Here is a 6,346-nt window from a genome sequence, read left to right as displayed (position 1 = left end):
GTAAGGAAGGGATTCAGTTTCAGCTCCTGCATATGGCTAGTTGAATAGGAGTGGTGAGAGAGGGGATCCTTGTCTTGTGCTGGTTTTAAAGGGAATGCTTTCAGTTTTGCCCATTCAGTATGATATTGGCTGTGGGTTTGTCATAAATAGCTCTTATTATTTTGAGATACGTTCTATCAATATCTAGTTTATTGAGAGTTTTTAGCATGAAGGGCTGTTGAATTTTGTTGATGACCTTTTCTGCGTGTATTGAGATAATCATGTGGTTTTTGTCATTGGTTCTGTTTATGTGATGGATTACATTTATTGATTTGCATATGTTGAACCAGTCTTGCATCCCAGGGATGAAGCCAACTTGATTTTGGTGGATAAGCTTTTTGATGTGCTGCTGGATTCGTTTTGCCAGTATTTTATTGAGGATTTTTGCATCAATGAATAATTAAAGTTTGCTTTTTAATTTATTGGTATTTAGTGGAAGTCACGTTTGTTCCCATTGTCCTTAACAACACCTCATTCAAAGTGTACCAAAGAAGACATTTCATCTTACATTGAGACAGCCAGGTGGAAAGGGCTCCCTGGCAGAGCCTCTGACCAACCTATGCACTGGGAGGAATGCACACTGGTGTGGAGCCACAGAAGTTCATGCCATTTGCAGCAGGGAGAAGCTCGACCCCCTCCTCTTCCTGGGTGGTACCTGTAATTCAATTTGTGAGGCAGGAAGCCTGCACTAGCAGGAACTTTGGCCTTGCAGAGAGTCCCTGTTCCCCCTTTTTTCCTGTTTGCCTAATAAATCCCATTTTTTTCACCCTTCAAATAATCTGTGAGCCTAAATTTTCATGGCCATGGGACAAGGACCCAGTCTTTAGCCGAAGTAAGGAAAAGTCCTGCAACAACATGGAGAGCCTCCAAATCACAGACAAGGGCTCAAAATTTCCTTCTCTCCCTCTTTGGTCTAGAGAGGAAGGCTGAACCATTTTGATATGATTTATCATAGTTTTTCTGAGAAAACTGTCTTCCTTTGGATTCTGGACATTCATCATCTCTCAAACTGGCCAGGTGCCTCCTTTCTCATAGCAGTGTGGGCAGGGAGGGACTGGTGGTGAGCATCTGCAGCTGAAGGAAGCACTGTGGCAGCTCCAGGGTTTCCACTTGCAATTTGGGTTCTCTTGCTTTGTTCCACTGGGATTAGACTGGAAGGGTAAAAAGCCACTGTGGCAGGTGCTGGGAGAAACACAGTGATGCTGGGGAGAAAGAGGGAGAAGTATCACAATAGGAGTGCCTGGGCAATGCCATGGGCACTTAGATCCAGGAGAACCTGCTCTTAGGCCTTGCAGTCCAGACATACCTGGTCTTATATTTTCATTCGTCCTCTTGCTAGCTGTGAGACTTTGGGCTAGGGACTTAGACTCACTCTGCTTCAGTCACCTTTTCTGCAAAAGAAAGAAGCTAGTATCTTCTGGAGTTGTTTTATAGATTAAACGTGGGCAAAACCCTTTACATAGTGCTTGGCATGTTGCAACTGTGCGGTCAACAAATGGTAACTATTATTGTTGTAGTTGTAACCAGTATAGGGTTGCCAGAAAAAAAACAAGATTCCCAATTATGTTTGAATTTCAGATGAACAATGAAAAATTTTTAGTATAAATATGCCTGAAATATTGCATGAAATATTCATCCGAAATTCAAATTCAACTGGGTGTGCTGTGTTTTTATTTGCTAAATCTGGCAATCCTAAACCAGTATGTTCCAAAACTGCGTTCATTCATTCAGGCAACAAATGTTTATTGGGCCAGGCACTGTTTTGGGGGCTTATGAAAAGTAAATCAAACAAAGATTGCTGACTTTGAGGGGGTTATATTCTAATCAGGAAGAGACAGATAATAAACAATAAATATATTAAATAGTTAAACAACATAGCATATAAGATGATTACAAGTGCTATAAAAAATGTTGAGTAGGTTATAGGTTTAGGAAGTGCTAGGAGGTGGTGGTGCAGATAGCAATGTTAACTAGGGTGGCCCTTGCAAGCCACTTAAAAGATGAGATTTGAGCAGAGACTTCAAGAAGGCAGGGGAGTAGGAGCTTTCTGGGCAGAGGATACAGTTTATGAAAAGCTGATGACCCAAGAAGGGCACCAGGAAAAGTCAGGATGTTGAATCTACTAGCATCCCATGAAGAGCACAACCAGATGAGCAGCCTTTTCCCAGGAGCCACTGCCCTTGCTGTTACTTTCAAGCTGCCAACTTCTGCCAGGCAGCTGACCTTCCGAAGCTCTTCTCTGGCCAGGAGGAATTCTCCTTTCTCATTTCAGAAGCAGCCCTGGGGAAGGGCCATGACAAGGGTGAGGTGCTAGGATGCCAAATTTAAATTTTATGCATGTCTGAGTGACTCCTTAAAAAATTTTGTCCTTTGTGGGCCTTGCTTGTGTCACCGAGGCCTGGCCCTGCTTCTAAGGATGCTGAGCTATTTAATCTGGAATGCCCCAGCTCTCTCCTGCCTCTTCCCTTCTCAGCACTCACAGGATCTCCCTGTCATGGCTGCTCAGGGCTGTGCTGCTCCCCCTACTCAGAGCCATCTTCCCTCAAAAGCCCCTGTCCCTCTAATCTCTGTCCCTGCGGGGAACTCTAATTTCAATCTTCTGCAAGTATTTGAACCTCAGTTGAGGGCCAGGTTTGAGGTCTTTCCCACAGGACTCCTGGGCCCCGGATAAATCTAGGGGTGTGTCTGAGCATCTGTTCCAGGATCTGCAAACACTTCAGGGAGGCAAGAAATAGGTTTTTAGAACATTTTGAGATGGTGCCTGGGTTCAGCTTCCCCAAAGATAAGGATTTGGGTATAAGTGATTTATTAAGAAAGAACTTTGGGAAAACCTGGGAAGGGAGTGGAGATGCAACATAAGGGAGGGAGTGATTCCAGGTCATTTTCCAGGGTGGGCGACTGCAGCCTGGTCCCTCCATCTGGAGTATGCATGAGCCTTGGAAGTACCCAGGCCAGGAGCTGTGGGGGCTGGGGACGTCATCCTTTCAGCTCTGCGGGTAGGGATTTGGGAACATAAACTTCCAGGCACCTGGGGCTCTGTGCTTTTGCAGACAAAAATGACTTAGTAGCTGGAGAAAGTCCTCCAGAAGGTACAAAATTTGGGGGCCAAACCTTTTTGAAGCAGGTGGCAGGGTACACAGAAATGGGGTGAAAGAATCCTAGGGATTTTGGGTGGAACCTTAACAGCGTCACTATGGACGGCTAGGAGGTGGGCCCAAACCAGCTTAGCCCAATAGAGCAGGGATCTGTAAACTATAGTCTCTGGGCCAAATTCAGTCAACTGCCAGTTTTTGTTAATAAAGTTTTATTGGAACACAGCTACTACCATTTGTTTACATGCTGCCTATGGCTGTTCTTGTGCTACAACAGCAGAGTATCGTCCTCAGAGTCTGAAATATTTACTATTTGCCGACCCCTGCAATAGATCTTCATCCTGACTTCAACTCTAAATAGTCAGTTTCACTGTTATGCTTTCAGGTCTTAGGCTTTTCATCTGGGTCTTGGAGGCTGATCAGAGTTCAGAGGTCAGGAAAGGGAGGAGAAACAGGCCAAGAGAACACAAAATGTAAGTAGAGCTTCCTGGCTGAGGAAGTTGAGGGGGTGCCTGCACAAAATGTTGAATTCTCTCGTCTGGCTAACTTCCAGTTTTGGGGAAAATAAGGGCAAAGTAAGTTTAAAGGAGAGAAGCAGAAAATAAAGGGTTTGGAGGAGGAGAATAAGGGATGGGGCAGTTGTTTTGCCAAGGCACAGGCAGTTGGCACTGATGTGTCCTCAAGTATTTTGCTCTCTTCAGGAAGTTTAAATGGACCCCTTCAGAGTTGAATACTTCCTCTGAAGAGAAAAAATGGAGAAACAGGTTCTTATACTCTTGGGAGACTGCAGATACATTAATTTTCTCATTTTGTTCCTCCGGGGAGTCTGATGGTTCTAGAAGCAGAAATAAAGAATACACACATGCAAGTGCTTGAGCACCCATTATATTTTTCAAAGACTGGTTGCATTGCAATCTCCCAGGAACAGAACCAGGCGCCTGTGTGGACTCTTCCCCTCTATTCAAAGTAGCAAAAAACCCAAAAGTAAGAATTTGAACATTCAGGAGACAGTAGGAGTGTGTTAAAAAGTAAGAGTGAAGCTTGTGCTGTTGGAAAGAAGCAATAAAAATATTCAATGTGTGTGTATGTCAGGGTGTGTTTTATCAAATTGGGTGGCAGAGAATGATTTTGATGGGTTCAAGTCATTTCCCCAAGCCTTTATATCACAGACTGGCTCCCCGTAAGGACATGTGTACAATGCTTAATGTGTGCATGGTATTGGCTACTGAAGGCTTTGATATGGTTTGGACTTACATGAAGATAAAACCATTCTTTGAATGTAAAGTGGAGGGACTCACTTTAAGTAAGAGATCATCAAGCCAGCCAGTATGAGCCTGCCAATACCTAGGGATGCATATTTCCATGACTGAAATCCACTTTTCTTCACTCATACCTTTTGATTGGTTAGCAAAGCCTGTGTGGAAATGATCTCGGGTCTCATGTCTCCCCCACAGACAACAGGGGGCTGTTGTGTTTTCCTCCGGGATTAGCTGCATGGTGGGTCAAGTTAAGATTCTGGGTAAATAAGGGCTGAGTTTTGGCAACCCAAACAGCTGTGGCATTTCACAGAAATGGGATTTCATGATATGTGAGTTCTATTTTTGGTTTTCTAATTTACCCTCTGTCTCTGAAGTTCAAGACAAACAATTAAAGCAGCCCATGAATGTTAAAATAGAGCAATATAAAGAAAAACAGCTGAACTATAATAATCTATAATGAAAAGATCTTGTTTCTTTGTATATTCTGATTTTCTACAATAAAATAGATTACTTATGCAATAAAAGATTTCAACAATAACAAAAACTGGAAGGTAAAAGAAGCAAAACTCTTCCCCAAATGATCTCTTTTCCTTCATCTGTAGTCATAGATGTGGCCCAAGTGGTGACCAGATCCATGGATCAAAAGTCCGTTGTCTGAGGTCCAGTGATCCACTTCAATGATGCATTAGTTCAGGAGTTTAGTCAGTCTAAACGTAAGTAAGTCTTAGTGAATCTTCCTTTATGAGAACATTTATTAGTAGCATAAGTATATCTAAGCAGGGCTCAAATCTCAGATAATAGTGCAGAATTTGAAAATGAGGACAGTAATACCTACATATGGTAGGTATCCAAGAAATGCCAGTCTCTTTTCTGCTTCTTTTGTCCAGCATCTTAATATCTGCAAAGGGCTTCAATATTATAGTTAACCATGAGTGTTATTGCACATGAGTTTCTTGCTCTTTGACTGAAGTTCAGTGTTTGGAACTACTTCAGTTCTGGATCTTTTTGGTTATATTGGCCTTCCTATCATTGCATATGTGCAAATAGTCAAACACCCTGGAAACGTCACCTCTTTCAGAGGTGATGCCCCAGTGATCTCAGTAACAAAGCCCATTACCTCATACAGATACTTTTACATAGATCCCAGACTTCAGTGATATAGATAAGGCAATGGGAAGAGTGTGATTTCTTCCCAAATGACAATCTCAGATCTGGTAAATGGTCAGGAGCCCAACTAAAACTCTTTTTTTTTTTTTTTTTTTTAGACAGAGTCTTGCTCGGTCGCCCAGGCTGGAGTACAGTGGCGCAATCTTGGCTCACTGCAACCCCTGCCTCCTGGGGTTCAAGTGATTCCCCTGCCTCAGCCTCCCAAGTAGCTGGGATTATGGGAGCCCGCCACCATGCCTGGCTAATTTTTGTATTTTTAGTAAAGACGGGGTTTCACTGTGTTGGCTAGGCTGGTCTCGAACTCCTGACCTCAGGTGATCCACCTGCCTTGGTCTACCAAAGTGCTGGGCTTACAGACATGAGCCACCACTCCCAGCCAACTAAAACTCTTTAAAGTGACATGGGAGTATCAAAGTAAGTTCTGGAATGGACCTTCCAGCCCGGGTCCCAGGTCAGCTTCCTATTTCCACATTCATTGCATGGTCTTTACTTGCTAGTGGGATTAGTGACTAGGACCCACTGATTTTCTCTTTCACTTTCAATTGGTTTTAACTCATTTGCCTTTGGAATCATTGGAGCTCTTTGTTTTCTTATCTGGAGACCCTAAATCTCAGTGATAATAAAAGGATACAGTGTATATAGGCATTTCTAATTTCCGTTTATGTGTCCTTTACTGTTTCTGCCAAGCAGTAAGCATTCAGACTAAGTTCACCTAAATCATAGTGGACTTGCTAATTAGATAACTGGTAATTATCCACAGCAGTAAGCCTTTCCTGAACTGCTACCGTG

The sequence above is a fragment of the Rhinopithecus bieti genome, unplaced genomic scaffold (assembly GCF_001698545.2).
Source record: "Rhinopithecus bieti isolate Rb0 unplaced genomic scaffold, ASM169854v2 scaffold_2439, whole genome shotgun sequence".
Lineage (NCBI taxonomy): Eukaryota > Metazoa > Chordata > Mammalia > Primates > Cercopithecidae > Rhinopithecus > Rhinopithecus bieti.
Note: the sequence above shows the minus strand (reverse complement) of the source record.